Source organism: Ursus arctos, unplaced genomic scaffold (genome assembly GCF_023065955.2).
Source record: "Ursus arctos isolate Adak ecotype North America unplaced genomic scaffold, UrsArc2.0 scaffold_8, whole genome shotgun sequence".
Taxonomy (NCBI): Eukaryota; Metazoa; Chordata; class Mammalia; order Carnivora; family Ursidae; genus Ursus; species Ursus arctos.
Genome location: NW_026623100.1, coordinates 18,355,755 through 18,382,876, shown reverse-complemented (window position 1 = coordinate 18,382,876; position 27,122 = coordinate 18,355,755). Strand labels below are relative to the sequence as shown.

The 27,122-nt window shown below is 36.1% G+C and overlaps 1 protein-coding gene across 3 annotated transcripts in view; it reads left to right on the top strand.

The window, feature by feature from the left end:
- LOC113245852 (neurexin-1-beta) overlaps nt 1-27,122 on the top strand; it is an 819,012-nt gene that overhangs the window by 533,896 nt on the left and 257,994 nt on the right. The gene's annotated exons all lie outside the window — the stretch shown is intronic.

Sequence of the window (27,122 nt, the reverse complement as noted above, 5' to 3'; positions counted from 1 at the left end):
TATCCAAAATTACGGGTGTGGACGAGACTATAATGGTACTTGAATATGGGGCAAACTGAAAGACTTTGTGATCTGAGGGAAATAAAGAAGGTCCTGAACCTTAAGGAGAACACAATCAAGTCTTGAGAGTACTGTGGTGGGATATTATTCCGTTCTAGGAGAATGGGGTCCATACCAGAAGCAGAGAGATCTCTCCAGAAGGATGTTTATAGCTAATAGACCTTCAATCCCTACTGGAGGTAGGGAGTCATTCATTCATGAATCATTTGCTGAGGACCTTCACTCCCAAAACCTTGTTAGTTTCTTAGGAAATAAATTTGGATAAGAGATTACACATGCTTCAGTAAAACTGAAAAGTAGTGAAGACAGACATTTAAAGAAAGAATTTTTAAGTGATGTAATAAAGATAAAATAGAAGCACAGGAACTTACTTTAGTAGCATAAGGGAAAGAATTCCGAATTTTGCTTTGGTTCCTCAGGAGCACCTTTGTAGAGCAGGTAGCGTAGGCATGTGGGGGTGAGTGTGCCAAATACACAAAAGTAAGCAAGAGCGAGGTGGGGGGGGCGGGCACCAGGAATAATATAAGCTAAGGGTAGATATAGCATGGAGTGTCTTATTGTGTGCCCTTGAATATGGTCCAGAGTAGGCATTGGAAAATGTTTCCTGAAAAAATGGTTGAACAGGAAGCGTCTTATTTGGTTTTTCAATAACAATTATTTGGACTGAAAGAAGAGAAGCATCGAGATTTTAACAAGTGTTTAAGTGGTGTGATACTATGGGGAGACTTAAAGTAACATCCTGAAGCTTCACTGTTCAGTTGCTTTCAGAATGGCACTTTGGGTTATAAAGGTTATAAAGATGACCTTCAACCAGGCATTCTGGTGGAGGACATGTTACATGTTACAGAATGCTGTAGCCCATACTCTCCTAGGACTTTTTTTTTTGGGGGGGGGTCCCCTGTTGTAATTGGTTCTGTCCTCTTTAAAGATGATCCACATTGAGAGCTGAGCCCCTATTTATGGGAGGTTTTTGTATAATTACGTGCTTTGACAAAGAGTTTTAAAGTAAGTAACTCTAGGCGCACCTGGGTGGCTCAGTGGGTAAGCGTCTGCCTTTGGCTCAGGTCATGATCCTAGGGGCCTGGGATCGAGTTTCGCTTCAGGGTCCCTGCTCAGTGGGGAGTGTGCTTCTCCCTCTGCCCCTCCCCCAGCTTGTGCTCCCTCTCCATCCTCCTCTCTTTCAAATAAATAAATAAAATCTTCTAAAAAAATAAAGTAAGTAATTGTAGATCCAGCCATAAGAATGATGGTCCTGTGATTTTAGGGATTTTTTCAGGCTTTGTTTTTTCCAGTCATTTGGCTGCTCAATTAATTCAGTGGGCACAAGGTACAGCAATAGCCGTGGTGTTGAATCATGCTTAATATTTTACTATAACTCTGAATCGCACATTGAACATACTGTTTAAAGATGATTTTTAAAGATGTGGTTGAGAATAAATTTACTACTTTTTAAAGTCTTTGCTATTCTTAACATTAGCAAATATTATTCTATAAAATATATTTACTGTGATGCTCATAATCAAGGACTGGGAGAAAAAATGTGGAGAATATTAACAGTATTAGGAGTCACTGCTTATGCTCTATCTGTTTTGCTACAATAACACTTCTGATCCCTTTCTAATTACCATATTAATCTTCACTAGTATCTGACCCAGGTGTTATATACCAGGATTGCCAGGAACATGACAAGGTCATTGCTTTTGACCTTTGAGGACATTATGAAGCAGCTATTTTTAGCCACATCTTTTGGAGGCTGCCAACACATAAAATAGGTTCTGTTATAGATATTTCTTTACTTTCTAAATGTAATAATAATATTTCACAATATACTGTGTGTAATTTAGACCTTATGATTACTCTAGATTTGAATTCTCTGCTTAGAGGACAGCAGATGCATGTTTGGAATTACCCACAAATATGAAATCCTTTCTTTGAAATTATGTTAACATGGTGCCATTGATCATTAAAACCTGAGTTGAACTTTCTGTTCTACAACATATGCAGAAAATTAGTGTGGCAGTTCTGTTGTCCCCAGAGGCTTTGGCTTCCTGAGCTCAGTAAAGCACTCTGATTTTTTTTTAATGGCTTGAAAACAGAAAGCTGAAAATGAGAAAATGTCTTTTGGCATGTCCCAGTCTCTCCTCATTTACATTTAAAAAAAAATGTAGATCTTGCAGAATTTCTTGGTTTGGTATCATAAAGATAAAAGGTGATTCAAAGAGGGGTGCCTGGGTGGCTCAGTTGGTTGCATACAGCTGAGTTGGTTTCAGCTCCGGTCGTGATCTCGGGGTCATAGGAGCGAGCCCTGCGTGGGGCTCTGCGCTCAGTGGAGAGTCTGCTTGAGATTCTCTCTCCCTCTGCCCCTCCCCCCATGCTTGCTCGCTCTCTCTCTCTCACCCTCTCTCTCTCAAATAAATGAATAAATCTTTTTTTAAAAAGTGATTCAAAGAGAATAATTCTGCCTTAAAATTCTAGTTCGTAAATAGGAATTATGGGTTGAAACCTATAAATGCAATTTATTTATTCAACTTCAAAATCAAAGTTTTTGTATTGGACCAGTTTCCCATGATAAGTTGCTACTTCATAGTAGAGCATCCAGTTTGAATACAGTTTAATCAATATTATAATATTTAAAAGCATCGAAACAGGAAAATATCGCCATAATTTATTAACTCCTCTAGCTTTAAAGTATAAAAGAATAGCCTTTTGACATTATCTTCTCACTCCTCTACTCCCTCTACATTTTTGTACTTAAAAGCATATTTAGTTGCTTTAAATATTTAACCAATTTAATCTGAGGTTTAGCTACACTCATTTGTGAAATTAACTTTTATGTCTGATAATTTATTGATGGATGGTTTATCCTCTAAAGAGTTACCTAATATGATTTAAATATTCAAATGACAAATTTCGACCATTTTCCAGTCTAATATAGTTGATTATGTAACTACTTTTAACTGTCCTATTTTTACAACTATTGTTCCCAAAAAAGGCTTGCTCGTTGTAGTTGCTCTTAACACCTAAACCGTCGGAATATTGACTGGGGAATCAGAAGAACATGCCAATTATTTGCTTGCTAAAATTTTCTTTTGAAACTTCACTTTGCATGAGGCCTTATGGTTGGCTGAACTATGGAATACATGCTATTGAACTGAACAATAGGCAAAAATAATTGCCTGCTAAACAAAAATTTGACTATGTGATAATAATTCCTTAATTCATATTGTCTTGCTTTTCTACTACTTTTATTAATATGATGATCTCATATTTTATGTATTGTTTTATGTTGAAAGCATTTTACTCATAATCTTTAAAACAACTCCCAAAGGTATAGAAAGTGGTTTTTATTGTATATATTTCATGAATAAGGAAACTAAAGCCTAGAGAACTTAAATGACATAATGATCAGAATTCACGTCTTCTGATTTCCATCCAAATACTTTTCTACCATACTTTAATTTGTAAATGAAATGTTTCCCTCAAATATTCTGGTCGAGCCCATCTTAGGCATAGAGAGCTATAATATTCATATTCGATAGAGATTATGTTAATACAAATTTGACTCATTTGTTGATTTTGAAGAAACATATTGACCCATTACACATGATCTTTATTTATAACTAGTCTTTATTTTAAAATGTACTCCAAAAGCATAATAAGGGCTTAAAATTCTTTGCTTTCAGAAACCCTTCTTATAACTCTTTTTCTTTTAACGCAAGACTAGAAAGAGGCCAGCATATTCAATCAGATAGGGAAGTGAGAGTAGGATTGGGTTGGAGGGGAAATGTAAAGGGGCAAATCCATTGTAAGAAAACAATCAAGGAAGTACTCATCAGAAAAATAATTTTAACACTTGGGAGAATATAGAAAATAATTACATACATGAAGTATCGTCTGAAATGAATTTTGTGAGGGTTATAGCCGCCTATCTCATTTCTGTGATGTGTAGAATTCAGGTAAAGCTCTGGCTGCAAATCAATGACCTGGTTATATTAACGTGAGCTGAGTCCTAGCTATGCTACATATTTCATTTCACCTTGCATCATTTTATAAAATCAGGTTAATAATACTTTCCTATCTACCTCACAGAATTATCCTGAAGATCAAATGAAACAGAGGATGTGGATGTACTTTAGGACACTGATAGCATCATATAAAGCTAGATGGTTTCCAAAAATCATGTAGGAAAGTGGTCTCGTTGTCTTAGAATCAGACTATGTGAAAATAGAATGTAGGTTATAACTTTTACTTGAAATCTAGAGAGATATTCGTAAAGATTTTATTTTTACTTATTTAAGAGAGAAAGAGAGAGAGAGAGAAAGAAAGAGAGTACAGGTGGGGGGGAGGGGCAGAGGGAGAAGCAGACTCCCCACTGAGCAGGGAGCCTGATGTGGGGCTCGATCCCAGGATCCCGGAATCATGACTTGAGCTGAAGGCAGACACTTAACCCACTGAGCCACCCAGGCACCCCTAGAGAGATATTCTTAAGAAATTCTGAAAAATCAGAAGAGTTAAGCTTCTATTTTTAAAATTTGGAAGTGTCTGGAATAAAGATTGGATTCAAATTATCTTATAATATAATTTTGTAACTAGGTAACAGTTTTTTTTTTTTTAACCTACAGAAATTCCTATTAATGTTGTTGCTGAAGCTCGTATTAGTCATTTTTTTCTAGGAAAAAATTATCCAAATTATTTGATAATCTACCCCTTGAATACTGAAAGTATGCAAGATAAAGTTGCAGGTGAGGTTGGAAAGATCTGAAAATATTTAGTCTTAGGGATTTGCTGATGGATCTCTTATGTAAGTCATTCAGAAAAGATAAAGACATATGTGCTCAAGATTGTCTCATTTTAAGTACAGTAAGTGGCTATGTTCCAGAATCATTGCATTCATAGAGAGAAATTCCTAGTTACACCTAAAGGGCTTTGTCCTTGCCATAGCCTGATGAAAATTATCCAGTACCCTGAATGAAAATACAAAAGATATTTTTATTCAATTTACAGATGAGATGAGGATTGAAGTCATGGCTAATGTGTGAGTCTCTCAAGTTAGAATGAAGTGACATATCCAAGAACATCAGATTAACAACTATAAAAATAAAGATCCATATATGAGTAAAACACAAAATAAACAGCAAACAAATAAACTTCTACACCTTAATGATCAGCCTAAAGTTAATATAGATCGCCAGAGTTAGGAGGCTCCCAAGTAAAACTAATCAATTTTAGGATACATTAGTTTTGAGAAAGATGGGGGTGATGAATTCCTCTTATCTATACTGATCACTCGGCTGGTGTTTTGTGTACTGCTCTTTTTGTCACACTCTCTAAAAGGAATGTCTTCGGAGGAGAACAGGAAGATAATGAAAAAACTTGAAGCAAAATTAAATGGCTACAAGGAATTAAGATTCTTGGTTAGGAGACCCAAAGGAGAGAACTTGAACCAGTAGGTAATAGCTCAAAGAGGCATTATAATTAATTGACCTGAAGAAATATCTAACAGTCACAACGGTTTAGAGACAGAATCGGATAGTGAGTACTGAAGAGGTAGTGAGTACTACAAGCCACATTTGTGAGGAGTCTGGACAGATTAAAACACTAGCCAGCTGAATAAACGAAAGGAACTCCCAATCCTATTACATTTTTTTACTATTTTATTATATTGAATAGGTAAATTGATTATAGCAGAAATTGACAAGCTATAGGTAACATACAAACTCAAAATTATGGAGAAAGATGTGCCATGTTATTCTGCAAACCCTATAGTAAGCCTAATTTTTCTTTCCCATCCTTATAATCTTCAGGTCTTACCACTTTTATTCATTCAGTTCATTCATTTAACAAGATGTAAAGGTCACTCAACAGTGTTAATAAAATGCAAGCTCCACAAGGGAGAAACTTTGTCTTGTGAACTTCTGTAGCCTCCATACCTAAAACAGTGCCTGGCTTCTTGTAAGTAAGTAAATAGATATAATTTCCACTGAATAAAGATATCATAGTCCAACCATTAATTTCATAGATACTGAGATTCAGAAAGTGCAAGCCTTTTCCTCCCACGGAATTAAAGACTTCTCTGTTACCAGCTGGGTCCAGAAGCCAGATGCCCTTGGTTCTACCTAGTACACTTGGCCACTGTTTCTCAAACTAGGTTCCTTCGGTCCTCAAGTGTGTGCAACACTACCGTAATGTCAAAATGGCAACATCAGCTCTTCTCTGCCATTGTATTGATGTTGATTTCTATTAACCATTATAATGACAAAATGTCTCTTAAGTAAATTACCACTGGGAAAGCATTTCAAAGGCGGTATTTTCATTACAACTTCGGTAATTCTCAGATTGGACTCTATAGGCACATTCTTACAGTCTAGAAATTCTTAGGATTGAGGAGCACTTTGCTATCATAAAGACTTGCAGCTGGTCCCTGAGTGACCCTCCTAGAGATAGCAATTCACGTTTGGATTTTATTTGCCCTTGTAGATATATATCATGCAAGCAAGGTGAGAGGTTGAAGTGTTGAAGCATGATGTCTGCAAAGACATGTCATTCTGCCCCCCTACTTCTTTTCCAGGTTATCTAAGTAGCATATAATTCTGTGTCCTAAGAATATTTGCTTTTACTTTGCTTCTTTCACTTAAAGGAATTCCAGACATCCCACACCATCTTCAACTTCTTTTTCCAGTTTTGATAGTAGAGACTTACATATATAAGACAAAATCTGCCATTGATTTAATTAACAGTTATTTATCGAGAATCTCTAAATTTTGTCACTTTCTTAAGGACTGGCTATAAGATGGAGAAACAAAATAGACAAAAATCCACGCCTTCACAAGAATTACATTGTAAGGTCACGCTCAGGCTTTCAAAATTAGCTGTTTAAAGTGGCATAGTCGGGGCGCCTGGGTGGCGCAGCGGTTAAGCGTCTGCCTTCGGCTCAGGGCGTGATCCCGGCGTTATGGGATCGAGCCCCACATCAGGCTCCTCCGCTATGAGCCTGCTTCTTCCTCTCCCACTCCCCCTGCTTGTGTTCCCTCTCTCGCTGGCTGTCTCTATCTCTGTCAAATAAATAAATAAAATCTTTAAAAAAAAAAAAAATAAAAAAATAAAGTGGCATAGTAATGTAATGGGTAAAATAATATTTGGGATAAAACTATTGGTATGATCTTTTCTAGGCCAACTCATTTATTTCTTTGCAAATTCAAAGCGTATTTTGATCACTGCTGTGAAACTACTGTTCTTGTTGACTTTCTATATTTCTTCTGAGAGTTTCTGTGTTTATAATGAGGTTAGTAGTAGGAGTTAAAACTTTAAAAAGTATAGATTACTCACAAACTTTTTTTTTTTTTTAAGTTACAGTTTTCAGTTCTGGGAAAATATGCTCACTGCTCAGTGAATCCCAAGCTTATAAATTAGATCCTAAGGGGACAGTTTAAGGGACAGGAAACTTCAGCAGTGAACATAGAGTGTATTCAGTTTGCTAATAAGCAAAAGTTTTAGTGTATTTCTTAAGATGTATCAGGCCTTTATATTGATTTATTTCCATGAACGAGGAAAAGGAAATGTAGGATTTACAAGCAATGCCATTGTAGCATATCCCTGAAATTGCCTGCAATTGCCAAATACTGTATTTATTAAATGAATGAAAAACAAAAATTGCCTGTCTTTTTTCCTTTTTATTTTTCTTGATGAGGTAAAATTAGTATACATCAAAGTAAGTTTGACCAACTAAGAGATATTTGGTATTTAGGACTGAGAGTGGTAAATATTTTGTGTATAGTTGATACTTAAGAAATTCGCCTACAGAAAAATATACTACACTAATATTTTGAGTTATTTCTAGACTTTAGTTTTCATTATGCTGTCATATCCTTGTGTATTTATTGCATAATAGTAGGCTTAATTAGAGCTTACAAATGTAAAAGGCTTTATAGGTTTCAATACATAGGAAAATAGATATCTGTGATTATACAGCTGTCATATTTCTTTTGCTATTGCACTAGAGATCATAAGCACATTATATTTTCTTTATTATTTTCTAATATGGAAATTACAAATTTTATAATTCAGATTACCAATCTTTTGCTACAGAGCCTTAATCATCTTTTCAGTGCAATGAATATTTGCATTTTAAAATACAAGTAGTTGATCATTAAATGTTATTTTGCAGTATGATTGCCACATATACTATCAAATTTAGGAGACAAATACTCTGAACAAGAAATCAAAGTCTTATATAAATATAACATATAACTATATGTGTGTTTATTCACTGAATCCATCTACACATTTGGGGAACATTTGTAAGTGGTTCTTACAGTTAATTGAGATATTGGCTTTTCTAAGGTCTAAGAAGGACCTTCCTCAATCAGTTTTCTTCCAAAGTAAAGTTTTGCTTGAATCTAGTGGCCACTTTTAATTATTTTCAAATCATCTTGATACATCCAAATGTTATTATCACAAGCCATTTAGAGAAGTGGATAATGATAATTATTCAAATTTTTCTTTTTAATAGCACTTATTTATCATTGCGTTAATTTTGTTGTTTGGGAATTTCTGACAATAACTATCCATCACTTAGGCTTGATTAAACCACTTAAATAGTACGTATTTATGTGAAGTGCCTATTTTATGAGACCAAGGCACAAGTTCCCCATATCTAAAAGTAATGACTAAAATGTTTATTTTTTAAAAGCTAAATATTTCTATTTGAATGATGTCTTAAAATAGACATATAGTAATTTATGATTGGGAATAAAATTGTGTTTTTGATTGTGCTTTACATAATTTCATAGCTTGTAAATAATCTGTTTCTTGCCACTGCTTTAAATATATATTTAGCAAAGAAGGATTTCGTTCGTAGTTAAAATACCTGGGAAATACATGTTCCTACTTAGTTGCTAAAGGAATAAGTTATTTTTTATTGTCTCAAAAGTATCATTGTAATGAACATATGCAGTCTAGATATAAATTAGTACATGGATCAATAAGTTTATTGCTTTTACAAGGTCCACTTAGTAATCACTATCAGTGATTATTCAAAATTACAGTGCATTTTATGCTAATTGCAGAATTATTCCTGGTTTTCTAGTAATAGCTATGACTCATAGAAAACATTTCTAATTAACACCTGTGAATATGGATGCAATTAAATATTAATCAGATTTAAATTTTAGAATAATACACCACCAATCTTCTCATCTCCAAAATGCCAGTAGATTGAAATTGGATTTTTCTAGTTAGGAAGTTGAAGTTCATGACTTAAAGTATTTTGAATAAACCAAACACGGTATGATGGAGAGATAGCTAATTCCTTATAAATTCATAATATTCAAGTCTTAATTAAAAAGTTGAAGGGGCGCCTGGGTAGCGCAGTCGTTAAAGCGTCTGCCTTCGGCTCAGGGCGTGATCCCGGCACGCCGGGATCGAGTCCCACATCGGGCTCCTCTGCTGTGAGCCTGCTTCTTCCTCTCCCACTCCCCCTGTTGTGTTCCCTCTCTCGCTGGCTGTCTCTCTGTCACATAAAAAAATAAAATCTTAAAAAAAAAAAAAAAAAGTTGAATGAAGTGTGAAAACAACATAGTCTATTTCTTTGGGCCAAAGTCCATGCATGAACCTATGTTGGATCTCACTGCCCAAGATGTACTAGCCAATTTTGACTTGATTTTTTTCAAATTTTTATTGTACGATATATATGATAACATTTACAGAAGCAATTATAATTTTCTATTTGGATTGAAGAAGAGATATTTGAGAATTGAAAGAGAACATTAACATCATTAATGTGGTATTATAATTATTAATAGATAGACATTAATAAGCTGTAATACAGTGTTATAATTATTTATTATGCATCATTAATAATTATATTCAGTGGTTGCAAAATAAATTCTTGCAGAAGCTTAAAGTACAACTAACTTTTATGGTAGTTCTAATCTTACTCATTTTTTATTAGACAAAACAACTTGAAAATACGAAATCACATCTATTCAGTTAATGAGAACAAATTAAAATACCTGCCAAACGTCTTCCATGTTTTTATTCAGTAATACACATATTTCAGTAATTAAGAATGTAGCCATTGGGTTCTAACCAAAGTAAATAGAAATTCCAAAAGAAAGTGATTATGTTTGCTTTAAGTACCTAAGTATCTATACCTTAAGTATCTGTCCTGACAGACAGATGTGGGCTAGGAGGCAGACCCAGCCCTGGTTTCATACCTGTTCCCTGTCTCCTGATGGCTGCTGGCTGCCCGGAACAGCAGCTTCATTGGGGTCTTGTCCCCTCTATGTTTTTAGTCAGAATTTGGCTGACAGAGAGGACTGGGGCTTCTTCAGAAAACCTCAACGGAGGGGCCCTGCTCTGAAGACCAGAGGAGAAATGGACATTCCTCTAGTCTGCCATACCTCTGGGGGAAGTGGAGTCCCTGAAAGTCAGGACCCCTGGATCTTCATGTTAGGTGTTGTGACCTCCCACTTTGACACAGTGCCTTAATTTTCCAGCCCCCAAAATGGGTCGCAAGGATCTTGGGGGTAGAATGTGTCTGTTTGGGGTTTGGAAATAAATAGGGTGTATGGGAGAATTTCTATATGTAAGATTTTCTCTCCCCCCCCCGCCGAAAGTTGAATCGGGAATGAGCACCAGGCACAAAAATATGTTCTTTCTGACCTGATTTCTTGGTAGAATTTGATCTCACGGGATAATCTTGTGCCAGACTATCCCTGGTAGCTGGTCTTGGTGCCCATCAGCGCTGGGTAGTGCTTGCAGATCCCAGAGTGATGGATGGACAAAACTTTTAATGAATATAATTATATTATGTTAATGAATAAATTTTGGATCACGAGTCTGAGAGTTTCTACCTTTATAATCTTCTAAACCTCCATGTTCTCATTTGTGAAATGAGGGCTCACTGGGTTAGACTGAATAAATAAAAATAAAGTGAAGTAAAACCTGTGAATGGCCTAGCATAAAGTTCGATGCACCATATGTACTGGATAAATGGTAACTATTATCATTTTACATTAATGACTCTTGAATTAGACTCTTCGGCATCTGTAGCATATTAAATCATCAGGGTTCAGAGGGACCACTAAGGTTCAGGTTAACTCCCTCTCTCAACCCGGGAATGAAACACTAACTAGGCTAAAGTCATAGCTTTGTCAGAGAGCTGGGGCACTCCAGTGGTGCAGGCCACGGAGATACTGAGATTGTTTACTCTGTTAGTGTTAAGAGTACTTTACAATCTTGTAATCTTGGTCCCCTTTGGAGTGTAGGCATAGATTCTCATTCCTTTTTCATTTCAAGCTTGGGCCAGAACAGTTTGAAATGAAGAAATAAGTGGTGTGCAGTAAAGTAACATGTCATATCGGCTGCAAATTTGAAACAGAAATTGCATATATTTAGTCTCTGTATTAAATGAGGTTGGTGTGAGAAATCTGATCACCTAAAGCTTATTGAAGTAGACAAATAAAAAGACCCAAATGTTAACATCAGATGTGTCAGCATAAGAACATTGGCACATTTTAAGAGAGATCATGGCTTGTTTTTTTTTAAATTAATTAAAATCAGAAAGATTTGTGTTGTAGTCAAATGTAACCAAATGTGTAATGAGCTATTTATTGTCCTTCAGTGTATCTCAGGCCCAAAGATGAGAATGGTGGGTATCTGGGAACCTCCGCATTCTAAGTTAGAGAACTGCAGGGAGGTGAGGTGGACCACAGCTTCTCCAGGCTTATGGAGAAGAGTGAGGACCTTTCTCCACCATCTCTATGCTCAACTGAAATAAGGAGAGAACTGGAACAGAGGGCTTTCTAGTGAATGTAATGTTGGAGAAAAGCTTGTATCCCCAGAAAGGGAGACACCTTACCAGAAGGATTCCTAAAGATTGCACGTGACTCTCAGACGAAGGGACTGGAATTGTATCTCCTTGTTTTAATGTCGGCTTCGTCAGTAACTGGGCTGACAGAGAGTTGGCAGGAGACACCTGCGTGCTCACTGTTCAGTACGATGAGGATGTGCGTGTCTCTCGGCCGCTTGTCAGACACCTCAGAAAGTCCCTGGGAGGGAGACCATTGTGCTGGCACACGAGGTCTGCGCACTCAAGCAGGGTGCCCCCAGCAGCAGGAGTTCCTGGCTGAGAAGGTATGAGAGTAGTTGAGGGGGAATCAAGCCCTCCACTGGAGGGCACTGTGTAGTGCATTTCAGGAGAACCTCATCTGGAGACCAGACATGGGGTCTTCTGCCAGCCCCTTCAGGCCGGGAGGCTACGCCTAACTGAAGGAGCACTGCCACTGTCCAGGGCCCGGAAGGAAAGGGTAACCTTTTTCTCCCCCTCCTTCTCACCCCATGTCTGAGAAGAAGCTGGCCCTAGAAGAAAGGGAGAAGGAGGTCTATAGGTGAGATCCCAACCAGGAGTTGTTTCCCCTCCATGCTGCATGGCAACACCCAGGGTTCTAACTGGTGCTGCGTGAGTAGCTTTGGAGTGACTGAAAAGCTTTGAACTTGGGCCAAGATACCATTAAGAGAGATTTACTAAATAAAAAAGCCGATTCAGTGGAGTGTAGGTTGAAACAGTTACTGTGAAAGGACTTAAAACATTCATATTTGTTCCTTGAGAGTTTAGATACTTGAACAGTCAGCTGCTTTTGTGGACAAAGGAACATGCATCGCCTTTGAAACCAACCAAGGTACACTATACACCAGCTATGGCACCTTAAGCAAGTTACTAACATCTGCAACCGTCTGTTTCCTTATTGGTAACAAACTCCTTCAAGAAGTCGAAGGGGGATAATATAAATTAAGCTACTATAACAGAGCATAACATATATCAGTAAATATCAGATTTTTTTCTCCATGTGCACAAGAGATTATTCAAAAGACAAGTTAGAGATTATTTTTTAAATTTTATCTTGTGACAAGGTGGGGAAATATGAGAAGTATTTCAAGAGCAATTTAATGGTACTTTCCTACTTATACTCTTAATAGATCCATATATGTTTTCTAACCTGAGAAGACTCTTTTTTTAATGTCAGGCAGATCAGTTTTGGTAAACACCAGTCTTACTGCTCCTGAAATTTAACATACTACATTGATGAATCTTGTTTACTTTCTATCAGTATATTCATGGTGAATTTCAACATCCAAAATAGTTTTTGAATTTATTCTAACTATGTATTTTCTCTGGAAAAGAGTGCTAGAAGAGCAGCTATTTTTAACCTAATGTACACTTAGGATACAGATTTCAATATTTCTAAACGGGCCTAAAATGGGCAGCACCCAGGTTCACTGGGTGTGTGTGTGTATATATATGTATACATACACATACATATATATATATGTGTGTGTGTGTGTGTGTATACATATACATACTCAGTTTCTTGGATTCATAATATATAAAACATTATATATTAAATATGCATATATAATTTACATATATACTATGTATTTTATAGATTATATACATAAATTGATGTTGTTAAACATTTTTAAAAGTGACAAGTTTTTAGACATTACTTGAAAACCAATTCAGGCCTAAACCAATAAAACCTTACAGATATTATTTCAGAATCTTAGCCTAAGAGCCCGTACTGTCTAGGCTTATTGGCAGATCTAGGTCATTTTCCACCTGCTGTGTGGGGCGTGATTATCGCAGAGCACATGGTACCCTGGTGCTCAGGTGTAGGTAGAGGACATGGCCACCAAGAAGGGAGAGGAATTAGGCTGTCTAAAGAAATATAATAAAGAGAAATGGATTGAAATTAAGTCAGGACAATTTCAGCTGACTAGGAAGAAAAAAATGTCCTCTGAGATCTTATTATCTTCTGACATATTCTCGCATGGGAAATAGTGAGAATGCCATGAAGTGTATAATTTAAAATTGGCCTGGCCACCTAGTGAAGACTTCTTGCTACAAGGATCTGTCCTTAAACTGGTTTTCAGAGGCCTAGTTTTAAAACAAAATGTGTATGTGTGTGCGTTTCTCCTTCTATCTATACAATTTATTTTATCATATATATGTTTATATGCATTCACACATATAATTTTTGCCATGGAAAATTCTCCAAATAAGGAAGTTTTCTAGAAATTATTTTTAATTGGGGTGGTTAATTTTTCTTTGTTTTGAAGAAGCTTTATTGAAATATAATTCATATATCATCTCGTTCACCCATTCAAAGTGTACAATTCAGGGTGTTCCAGTCTATTGAAAGCCTTGTGCCACCATCCCCATAGTTGCATTTAGAATATTTTCTACCTGCAAAAGAAACCTTTTCTCCCTTCTACTCCCAGTTCCTAAGCAGTCAGCGCTTTCTGTCCCTGTTCCTTTGTTTGGCTGGAAATTTCATATGAATACAATGAAATATGTTGTCTTTTATGATGGGCTTCTTTCATTTAGTGTGATGTTTACAAGGTTAGTCCATGTTGTGGTATGTATCGGTGCTTCAGTCCTTTTCAACCCTGAATAGTATTCCATGGTATGGATAAATCACATTTTGTTTATCCATTCATAGATTGATGGACATGTGAGTTGTTTCCACTTCTTAGCTATTATGAATAATGCTGCCGTGAACATTTATGTGCAAGTTTTTACATGTACAAGTTTATACACACACCTATATATAATTTTACAGTGTAGCTTCTGTGCATTGTATTTGAGGGGGGTCTTTTGGGGAAAGAATTGAAATAAATGAAATGAATTACAGTGTATATTCACACTTAAGAAATACTTTAAAACTACCAGAACCACTGTTTTTGTGTAGTTCTTTTCATCAATAATATCTATCCTTAAGGTTGATCTAAGAGTAAAGTATCTGTTGGGTTTACAGGAAAGAAGAGGATATTTTCATATTAATCCTTTATATATAAAATCACATCTAGTTTTTTACATAGTTTCACTCATTCTAGAGCACATATGATCATCTCCATTTTGCAAATAATAAAACTAATATACAAAGCTGCTCGTGACTGCTCAAGGTCATGTGATGTATTAATGACAGAATTTCCATGCAATTAACTTGTCTGATTTTTCTAGTTTGCTATATCTGGATTCTCATCTCAACTCTGTCACTTGTGTGTGTGTGTCTTGACTGAGATACTTGACCTTTACCAAGTGTCATTTTCCTCATCTTTCTATGGTATTGATAATGTTTACCTCATATATAAGATTATCATTAGGTGCAAATGGAACAATTCATGTAAAACTTTGTGAACTTTACATACATAGTAAGTGTGCAAGAGAGATTAGTAGTTGTAGTAGCAATATGGTAGAAGTAATAGTAGTCGTAATAATAACTGAGATTAAAACTCTGATTTTATGGTAACTAATCCAGATTTTTATTTTTTTGGTGTGCTAGACTACATTTATGTAATTGGCTTGCCATTTGGCTATTTTGGCCACCGTGTGTGTATAATTTCACACCTACTCTTTGGCCAAAAATAATCCAAATGCCACGATTTATTCACATACATGAAATTACACACATCCATATACACATTGAGTGGCCAAAAATAAGTATCCAACCAAATGGCAAGCCATATCCAGAAAGTTTTATACACACGCACACAACTAAAATATCAATTCATGTAACACTTCACATTTTTAAGGCACCTTTTAAAGGTTGATATTCTCACTGCACCCAGGGAGCGGCACGTTAGTCAGTGGTCTAATTTGTCTGAGCTCATAAAAATAAACAACTTGGAAAGTTTGAAGGACTAACAGAGCCAATATCTGCCCTTGAATTAGAGGCAGTCTTTTTATCTTTTACCCCATTTCAGATATGTCTTACACATACACTGAGACACACACACAGACACACTTCTTATATTTTTATTTTAACATTGCATTTTTTTATTAAAGGAAATTTGAAAACAAGTTTAAAAGGAGAAAGATAGTCATGAAGAGTACCATCACTCAAACCAACCTATTTATTTCCCTTCATATTTTAAATTATAGATGATTTGGTTATACCGTCTCTACAATTTTGAATGCTGCTTTTAAAAATTAACTTTATAATGTCAGCATTTTATGTTATTGTAGTCTTTATCAATATAAGGTTAAAGGCTGGCTTTTGGGAATTGCTCTCCCATGATGGCTTTTCTGTATGTAGTTTAAGTTCACTTTAGTAGTCTTCGGGTTGGAAGCTACATAACCCATAGAAACTTGAAAATTTGTGAAAAACATATTTTGTGAATCATTTCACATTGTATTGTCTTTATGTTTTCTTTCTCAAATTCGGATTGTATTATTTCCTAAACACGGTGAAATTCAGGAATTATTTTTTCTCTAGGAAAACTGGTCCAGTCATTACTCTGCTAGGATTAAGAAAGGCTAATTTCAAGATGAAGCTGTTGAGAGCTCTCAGCTCTAAGAAAAAGCAGAAGAGGAAGAGGAGGGTGAAGGAGGAAAAGGAGAAGAAAGGAGGCGGAGGAGGGGAGGGCAGGAGGGGAAGAAGAGGAAGATGAGGATGAGGGCAACTCTTGATTTTTGAACAAGTTATTTGAAAAGCCATTTTGAAAGGATAGTGCACATACGATAACACAAATAATAGGACATATATCTGCTCCCATCTTCCTTCCACAAAGATGACACCCAGGGAGTTAATCTTTTCATCCGAAGGACATGGACTTTCACAGCATTTTGCTATCACTTTTGAATGAGAAGCGCAATCTCCGTGATGTCTAGGGTAAACTTGTGTGTGTGAGTACACCTGTGTGGCAGTAGAGAGTATCCAGAGAGCAAGGCAAGAATTAACCTACTGTGTAGAGTAAGCCAGAATATAGAAATATCAGTTAAAAATGGAATTTCATCATTACACTTACACTATGAAGAGGCAATATTGGCTGGTCTAGAAATGCCTGAACCCTTCAAACACAGGTCTTGGTACAAAAATAAAGTTCAGAAATAACAGAAGAGACATTGAAGAATGTGAAGACCCATGTCAAAAACCATAGAGCTGGTTTGATTGTAGGTTTTTCAGAGTTTGTGGTTCCTATACTGAGTTGTGAAGGAAAAGTTAGGCCAATTTAACTTGCTGTTGTTACCTTTGTAAAACTTGAGGAAAACAGCTATTTCTCTTTGACTTCAGTCTAAGCATGCTGACTTTGACCCTTAGAACTCAATTATTACTTTAAGTCAGTTATCAGAAGGCCTGACAATAGATTTGTTAGCTCTTGACCTGCACTGCAACCTTGGCTCTTCAGGCTCTTCTTAGTTTTGCTGTCCATCGTTCCCTTTCAGGCTTCAGAAAATCTTCCTTTTTATTTTCTGAGCTGCCCTTTCTGGACCTTCAATTCCTTCTTCCATTGACACCCAGCCATTTTTAATCTCCATGACTTTATTCTGTTCCTTCTTTTTAGTCCTCTCCCCGATTATTGAGTGTACCATGAAGTCAAACAAACAAGCAAACAAACAAACAAAGCACAATGATGGTTTCCACTTAAAAGTCATGCTTTTTCACATCCTGTGACTTTGCGACACCTTCCTTACCTTGCTCACTTGCTACCCAAGACATCATATTTAGTTTTATTATCAAGGTTGCAGTTACTTGGCCTGTCTTCCCTAATCTTTCCTCATATCCACTTATCAACATAGTCCTTGGACTACTTAAAAAAATCTTTCTATTCAGCTTAATATCTGTTTTTTATCTTATAAACACGTGAGAGAGGATAACAAAGGCACCAATGGTCCCAGAAGAGAAACTCCAGTTAAATAGCTTGTACTTCTCCTTCTTCCTTTGAGAACTCGCATTTATCATCGGTGCACAAATTCAATACAACTTATGTTTTTTTAATTCTTCTTATAGTCATTCCTCTGTAATTTGTCTCCCTTTCCTTTCACTTACTGTAACCTTTTGATTACTTTGTGTGCAGTGCCTATCATGGTACACAAGATATAGTACCTGTGTATGAACACATCTCTTTTCTACTTTAATTTGTGATGCATTTGAGACTGAAAAATAGGCACAGTGCCTTGCACAGAGGAAATATTCTATAACTACTTATTGAGTAGAAGTAGACTTGTTGGTCTTAGAAATCATGGGTGGGAGAAAAACCCAACTTAAGGGGAAAAAAATTAAGTATAGTTACGGCAAAGAGGAGAACTGCAGTTGCAATGGAACTAAGAACAGTGTGAGGCCAGTCCAGTGATGAGCACTGTCTGCCATCTTGGAGTAGGTCTTCCATTCCATTCAAAACGTTTAGCCAATTATAGCCACAGTGAGACTCTTCAGTGCAATCTCGTGAGACTGAGCTAGAACTGCTCAGTTGGCTGTCCTGAATTACAGGCCCACAGAAACAGCATGGATAATACATATTTATTATAGTTTCAAGCCACTTAGTTTTGTGGTAATTTATTATACATCGATAGTTAATACATCCCCCTTTCTTAACAAATCTAGTTCAATGAGACACAGAGGATCTTCTATAAACTCAGATGATGCAAATTGTGAGAAGAAAGCACTCAGTGAATAATTTTAAAACCGTGTGAATGCATCATTGTCCCTAGAGTTACATGGATTTTTAAAGCTTCACTGGACCCTTGCCCTTTAAAGATATTCGATGTGCTTCTTACATGTAAGAGCTCATTTAGAACATCCTCCACTGAGTCCTAACAGTGTTATTGTCTCTGTCATTTGTTTTGTAGACATCATTAACCACGTTAGATTCTACTTTAGTGTATCAAGAGTTTTTAGTCCCCCACAGGTGATTCTGCGGTGTAAGCCAGGCTGAGAAGCACTGACCTGCCTTATGATTATTGTATCTCTGTGCTCCCCATTAAGGTAACCTACTGCATAGCAGTGAGCGTATTTTGTATCTGTCTGCATGGCATATAGCACCATACCTAGGATGGAGCAGAAAGCTAATAACTATTTGTTTCTGATTTTATGCAGCATTATACATCTTGAAAACAATACTTGAAAAGACATTATAATATTGGTCTTAGAAATTAGTCAGTGAGCATTTGCATAGTGTAATAGGAATAAAACCAGAGAAGACCAAATGAGAAGAGAAGACCAAGACAAAAAGGAAGGAGGGTGATTCAAAGGTAAATACTGTATTTTCACTTTTTAGGTGGCATATTCTTATTTAGTGTGGACTGATAAAAAGGCAAGGATGAAAAGAGAAAGGAAAGAGAAAGCAAGGAAGAAAAGAGAAGGAGGGCAAGAGACTGCTAAGCTAATGCAAGTTTCAGGGGTCTCCAGAAAGTTCTTAGCAATGATTCAAACTTTAGTTTTCTAAAGTTGTTCTTACTTCTGAAAACCATGGCTCAGTACACCAAGATTCTATTTCACTCATTGTATCTGGGTTATATTTACTTCTTGTAGAAATGGCCTAGAGGAAACCAAATGATAGTGTTGCAGATTGCTACAAAACTTTTGATATATTGGATGCTTTTGACATTAATGTTGGCAAGAGGGAGAAAAGGCTATGAGATTTTTAGAGGGGTTAGACCGATGAGAGCCTGCTCAGCTTTCTCCATTTACACTCAGTAAATTGTGTGTTGCTATCGGCAGGCTTGTCACAGTTCTTGCCAAAACATTGGTTACTTCTTGTTATTGTTAGAAAATCTCAGATTCACAATTCCAGTTTTCTCTTCCATGTTTTAGGTCAAGACTCATCTGTCTGAAAGAATATGAATAGCTCAGAATACTATATTTCATAATAGAAAAATTAATGAGGCAGATTCATTATGATTTCAGACAGTGGATAAAACAGTTTAAAGAAAAGGAACAACGCAGTGTTTACAAGCATTTATTATAGCTGAGATTAAGAGTTCATCTAGATTCCCAAGAAATACATCTAGTAGGCAGCAAATGATATGATATACATTCATGGGCTGTTAAGTATTACAGAAAGCTTCCAGTAGGTATTGTTTATTGATGGATATTCCCGTTGCTAAATCAAAATATTTATAACAATTGGCAATAAGTAGACTGTCATTCATAAACCATAGAGTAATAAAAGTGAAAAATAAAGGGATTATTAGCTGAGTCCAGCAGTACAGTAACTGCCTCTTAATGGGCTCTTCCCTCATCTACTTTCTCATTGCAGACATTGTGATTCGTAATAGAAGACTGCAGGGATGGTAGAAAAATTTGTCCAGAAACAGTAATAGAATTACAGTATTTTAATGACTGATTTTCTGGGATGAATTTTCCACTTTTATTTATGAGATTGTCCAGACAAAGAGAATAAATTGCATTTAGTGCAGTCTCTCAGGGAGAAATATGTCTCTTTTTTAGGAAAAAAGAAGTGGACCATCTTGTATCATTTGGTTAGTTAACGTACTTGTTCCTATACCTCAAAGTGATACCGTAAATTATAAAAAAGTGAATGCATGATCTCCTGCCACTCTTGGAGAGAACTCATGGACAAATCCTTCATTAAACTAGCATTAACAGTTTGGCTTACCAGAAAATTTAAATAAAGATACTAATATACTCATTATTCACTTGTTAATGTCAGAGGGAGAGTATTTGTGTGAGAGAGAGATCTCTCACTTAGGCACACATTCATTTCCTTCTTATATTTGTTTTATTTCCTTTTATAAACCATAAGCCTTTAACATTCTCAAATGCAAGTTACTTTTTCTTTTTGGTTTCCAAAAAGAATGTATTTCTCTGGGACGAGGTGACTAATTTGAAGCAAGCCTGGCTTCAAAATATGATTTCTAAAATACTCGTTTTAAAAAGCCTTTGCTGAAATCCTTAGACTGAAGTCATTGTCAGGAAATCTGGACCCAGCGATGGATATGTGAAAGGGACTTCAGTGTCAGTCTCTCCAAACTTATTTCTGAATTGTGTTGTATTTCATCCAACTCATGTGAAATCAAGTTGTCCTCTACACATGTTTCTGTGAGAAATGGTGGATCTCGATGACAGGAGCTAATTGGAAGCTCTCTGAACCATTTCCAAGGTGACACAAAAAGGAGTAATGGTTCCCTGTGATCAGGTTTTCTCGCCTCTGGGCACTCTTGGGTCTGTGTTCTGATACTGCGTCACCGTTCTATGCTTGGCCAACCGCTGGCGAGTGGTAGCCACTCTGTTCTCTTCTGCGCCAGTGGGGACAAAGGCAGGCTTTTTGATTTTGGAGAGGCACCTATCCTCTAAAACTCACTGAATATATACACTGACAACCAATCACATACCCAAGAGTGCTCTTTAGAAGAAGGAAGGCTCTACCATAGCGGGGTACAATTTTCAGAGCACATGAGATCAAGTAAAACTTGAACCTTGGGACTTCACATGAAGCAAATATTTTAACATGATCCATACTAAGGGATAATCTGGAGTGGGTTTTTTTTTGTTTTTTTGGGTTTTTTTTTTGTTGTTGTTTTGTTTTGTTTTGTTTTAAATAACTATACCTTAATGGTGTCCTGAATAACAAAGGGCTCCTTTTTTGGTGCCTGCATATGTCTAGAGTGATGGTTTTGTCCTTGCCCAAAGTTGGGCAGCAAATTAAATGGGTTAAAAAATTGTGTGTATGTGTATTTTAAAAAAACATTGAGTTGCCTTTGGAAAACATAGCTGCTTCCAAGAACTGTATTTCTTCAATTAGGTTGTGGATGTCTAAGAGGCTGAGAAGAATTAAAAGGGATAATTGATGGTGGGAAAATACAAGAAGCTTTGGGAGGTTGTGTGGTGTAGTAGGGATGGTGCTGGATTAAAACATTAGAGCACTCTTCCTCTCCTGCATGTACCCGCAGCTAGCTGCATGACCTTGGATAAGTCACTTTGCCCCAGGGCCTCATCCTATAGGATGTGTGGACTGTATTAAATGATCCTGATGGTCCATTCTTTTCCCAACAATGTAAAACTTCATTTGAATGTATGTGCCAGCTGCTAGGTTCTTTGTTCTTTCTAGTCTTTATAAGAACCTCAGGAAACCTGAAGTTGCAGTATTTTAAATCATTGTTTGGTGATCACAGTGCCCCAAGGATGAGGTGAGGGCTTGGGGTTTATTCACACCATATCCATGTGGATGCAAGTGAATAGTGGCATAGGGAAGATAGGAAATTTACCCCACAATGAGAAAGAAGGAATTGTCTTGAAACTTCCAGTGCAGCTGAGTAAAGACTATGAGAAGACAAGAAGTTTGGCTTAATCTTAAACTAAGATTTCTTTTTCTATTGAAAAGTTGACAAATATGTACAGAAAGATTGACTTTGCATATTTTTTATTATTTGCCATGAAATGGATGTAAATAACAAAGGATTTATGAATCCATATTGTTTCCTTTGTTACAGTTTTTTTTTAAATAAAGTTGAGCTTTATATGCTTTAACTTGGAATGCTGAAATGCAAAGTGCAGTTTTGTGACTAGACTTTGAATAAGCCATTTAAAATATCTTCATTTTCTTATGTTGTAGTCCACAAGCTAATGAGGGGTTTGGTAGGTGTTGAGCAGCTGTGATAGCAGCATGTCTCTTTATTTATTGATGAAAATCCCATGGGAGACTTGTGTCTGGAATAGAGAAGTAGCTCCAATCATATCTGTGCTGGATGAAAGAAAATAAGCAAGGGGCAGGGGAAGCTTACAGAAGAGACTTTGGATATGGCTTATCACTGGTATTATCTTTAGAAGGAAGTCATCAAAGATGAAAATGTGAGATTTGGAGATTAATGAAAAAGTAACATTTTTTTAAAAAACAAAATGTCATAAAAATAGTAATCGAGCGAGACGGGAAAGTTTGCATTACTTTAGTCTCTTGAATGTAGACCTCAAAGACATCACCACACTTTAAATGAATTAAAAGATGACTCTGATTTGTCAACTTTTTGAGCTGGAAGCTGCCCTGTAGAGTGTCTAATCCAACTTTTTCTTTTTGGATGAGGGAACTGTGTCCACCTGCTTCAGTGTCCACAATCAGCTGATGAGTTAATAGGCAGGTAAGATTGAGTCCCCAGACAGGACTTCAGGTTCCCAGACAAGTGCCCACTGTGCTTTCAACAACCCTTTCCTAGATGACAAAATAAGTGACAAGGTTTTTATACTGTTATGCTCCTCAGAAAACCACCATTGGCTATTTGACCTTACAGATTTTTTTTCTGTTTGAAATGATATTCATCAAATGCGGTACAGTTTTCTGAGAGAAACTCTACTAGGAAAATTCTGCGCATGTTACACTAACATTTGATGAAGCATTTTAAAGTAGAGAAATAGGATAATAAAGAACAATATCAAACAAAACTATATTAGTTGAAGGAATATAGATACACTTTCTGTATCTATGAAATGTTTATGTACATTGGGTACTAGTGAATTCTATATGTTGTCTCACTTCCGTACTGATTGTACAGTGTTAAATATATTTATGTTTCTTGATTTTGTGAGGTTGGTACATAGTAGAAAGAAACCATGGAAAATTATTTGATCTAGAGAGTCACAAAATGTGACTGGCACACTAGGTGACATTCTAAACTTAAATTTGACAAGATATAAGCATCATTCTTTGCCATACCACTTTTGATGGTGTTAGGGAACTTCTCTGGAATTATAAGTAAGAATGTTTTAGCATTAGAGAACAAAGACATTTCTCAGCCACAGAAATTAGAACATGTTAGTGACTTTGGGGAGTTACTCTACCATAAACACAAATTAGTAAGAAATGGCATTTAAGAAATTGCACCCAGTATCACCAGTGTTATAGCCTGCCTTGGGTCTCCTGGCTCTAGGGTCAGAACAGAAACTATGTTAATATTATATTTTAAATCATTAATACTATTAGTTGTCCTAACAGTAAGAAGAAGCTGGATCACCATACAATCCCATTATCAGGAAATATTTCTGTCTTTCCTCTAAAATATTCATTCAGGCGTACTTATTGCCAGTTGCTCGGTCTATACAAGATAAGAAGCAATTATGGAAATGCCTGGCTGGGAAGGAAGAAGGTGTAAGAATCCAAAGTACTGCCTGCACAAAAGGCTGTGTTTGTAGGATTACTTTTTTCCCGTGAATACATATTTACAGACTTGTAAATATTTTAAAGAGCCTATTTCTCCTCACTATCTAAACAGAACACGAGGATTGATAGGAAATTTAAGAAGTGATATTACAAATATGCAGAAAAATAGACCATTAGGCTATAAAATGTGAACGGTCATTGAAGTTTAGCACAAAATGTAAAATCGTTATTGAAACACTGCAGTTTGTTGTATTATGAGCAAAGATCATGCATAATGCAGTGGAGAAACAGGGAGCGGCCGGATCACGCACAATCATTTAGACTCGATTCTCTGGACACGAAGAATTGATCTTTGAAGTGATCTCTGATGAGATTTGGCTGGACCCAAGTAGCTTCTCCAGGGGAATGTGTTTGGTTCTCATCTTGCGTCCTGTGCATATTTATAGGCTACAGAGTAAGAATGACTTTAATTATGTATGGACTAAACTTCAGTCCGGGATATATTTGAGTTTTTAACTGTCCAGGTGAAAAAAAAAAAACCTTCTACAGATTATCCAGGTGCTTTCTTGATAGGCACAGAGAGTGGCCCTATGTAAACCCTTCATCTGCAGAGCCAATATGAATTTGAAGACACTTCTGTTCTCCTCAAAGATGACCTCAAATTGATCACAGAGTGAAGTTTTAGAGCCTTCACTGTCATATTAAAGTTGTTTTCAGAAAGTTAAAAACATTTAAAATTAACTGTTGTCTTTTAATGAACAGAAAGGAAAATGGCAGATCACTCAAAGAAATCGCTTTAAATTGGGCTAGTCCCTGGGTGTCCCTTCGGGTAGCCGTCTTTAAATGAACTGCAAATTCATCTTGAATTCCTATATAAATCTCTTAGAGAAACCCATTGTCATGAAAAATCCCATAAATTTTCCATACCGAGTAAACTAAAACTCAGGTTAAGTAATTGATCCAATGTTGTAGAGTAGAGATGAGATTCAAATTCAAGTACTTGACTTCTAAACATTCTCTTTCGAAGAGAAATGCAACATCTTTAGGATTCTAGTCCATGGATTGTATATAAATTGTGGCAATTAATGTTATTTTACAGTTGGAAGATTGGAGGGTAAAGAAGCTGAAATAAATTCCGGAACTCTTAATAAAATTTAAGGAAAATTTATAGCACCTTTGCCATAAGGATAGCTAGAAAGTATGGATTTGTATTCTTTAGTTTGTATATGATATGTAGCTTCTAGGTCAGCTCACAGTATGGTGAAGTGATGCCTAAAGCTTCAAGAGAATACATATACAAGGTAGCTCAGGTCTTCCATTAGCTGCTAGAAAACCTGTGAAATATTGTGGCTCTCAAGATAACCTGTGGATGATTAGTGTAGACATAGGCAAGTTTCAAAATGGGAAACCTCGGGGACACAAAATTCAGATGATGATTAGTCCCAAATTAACTCACATTTTGATAAGTTTTGATAATGTCCATTCTACCACTACTTCATTGGAGCCAGACTATACTGGTCCAACTGTAGTGGCCCCATATGCTGATTGCAAGGCCAGTTAAATTGGTGAGCAAGTCACTTAACTCACAGGATTATTGTTAAGATACAAGCAGTTTAAGTACATAACAGATAGTAATCACTACGTAAGTATTAACTATTACTAATGTTAGTAGCTATAGTGGTATTATTATTATCAACAGTGTAGGATCCACATTTGTTTTCTCAAAGTGGTTCATACAGACACTTTCAAATTGCCCAACTTTTTTTCCCCCTAAGTTAAAAGAGAATATGTCCTTGAGATACATCTGTGGTCACAGAATGAAAATGGATGTAAAATATTAAAAGAAAATTATACCAGTAGTTGACCCCATTATTCTTTGAGTATCTTATTATTAATTGAGAAAATTTTATAATGGATATTTTTGAAGTACCAGTCCTGGTGCTTAAAATATAAAAAGTAAGCTTCTAATTTAAAAGAAAATGAGATTTTTGTGGCACCATAAACTGTAAGCTTTACTCATGGCAATAACAGCAGATACGTGGATTTCAAATTTTTTTATGTGTCACCAGTAGGGGAAGAAGAGGGAAAGGTCTCTCAAAGCTATGTATATGATATTGATCAGTAATATGCCACAGTTTATGAATATCACTAACACTGTTGCAAAACAGGAGGAGGAAAGCATGGTAACTGGTTGAACAATTTCATGGTTGTTTTGTTTAAAAAGTAAAGGAAGAAGAAATCTTAAGCTATAAGTGAGGCAATACTGGAGCGTGCATGACCACTACTTTATAAAAGGCTGCATCTGATATATTTAGAGAAACTAAGTTGTTGAAGACTTTCATTTTTGTAGTTCTGGTTTGGAAGCAATGTGTTTTTATCAGTGTTATGCAACCACCACTTCTTTTGATGATGAAGATATGAAGGAACCACAACAATTGAATTATTTTTATGAAAATGGATAAATCAAACATGGTTAACTAATTAAATTATGTACAACTGAATAAGAAAAAGAAAATAAGGGGCACCTGGGTGGCTCAGTTGGTTAAGCGTCCGCCTCTTGATTTCAGCTCAGGTCATGATCTCAGGGTTGTGAGATCAAGCCCTGCGACGGGCTCCTTGCTGGGTGTGGAGCCTGTTAAGATTCTCTCTCTGCCTCTCCCCTGCCCCCCATCTAAAAAAAAAGAAAGAAAGGAAAAAGAAAATAATATTATTGTACAAGAACACTGACCCTGTATCAAAAGGAAAATACCGTTCTTAAACCAGAATAGTTATCTTGTAAGTCAGACAGGGTTTAAGTCACTTTTGGAGCATTTCAAGAGTAATATTCCAAAAAATAGCTCATAATGTCCCCTTTAAAATTTGTATTTTTACTACATAGTAAATATATAATCTTCCAAATCTATGCATGTATATGTATTGTTTTATGAAAATAAGTTTATATTATATAAAATATTTTGTTACCTTCTATGTCAATTACTATTGGCTTAGGAATATATCCCCATATCATTGCATACCATTATCATCCTTCCAAGTTGCTATATAGTATTTTATTGAATGTGTATTAACTAATTTGTTTAATCAAATTATTTTCAGGATATATCTGAAAGACAAATATAATCATGACAAAGTTACGTTATAATAGTCAGTCTTTTAAAAAGTACATTTCATGC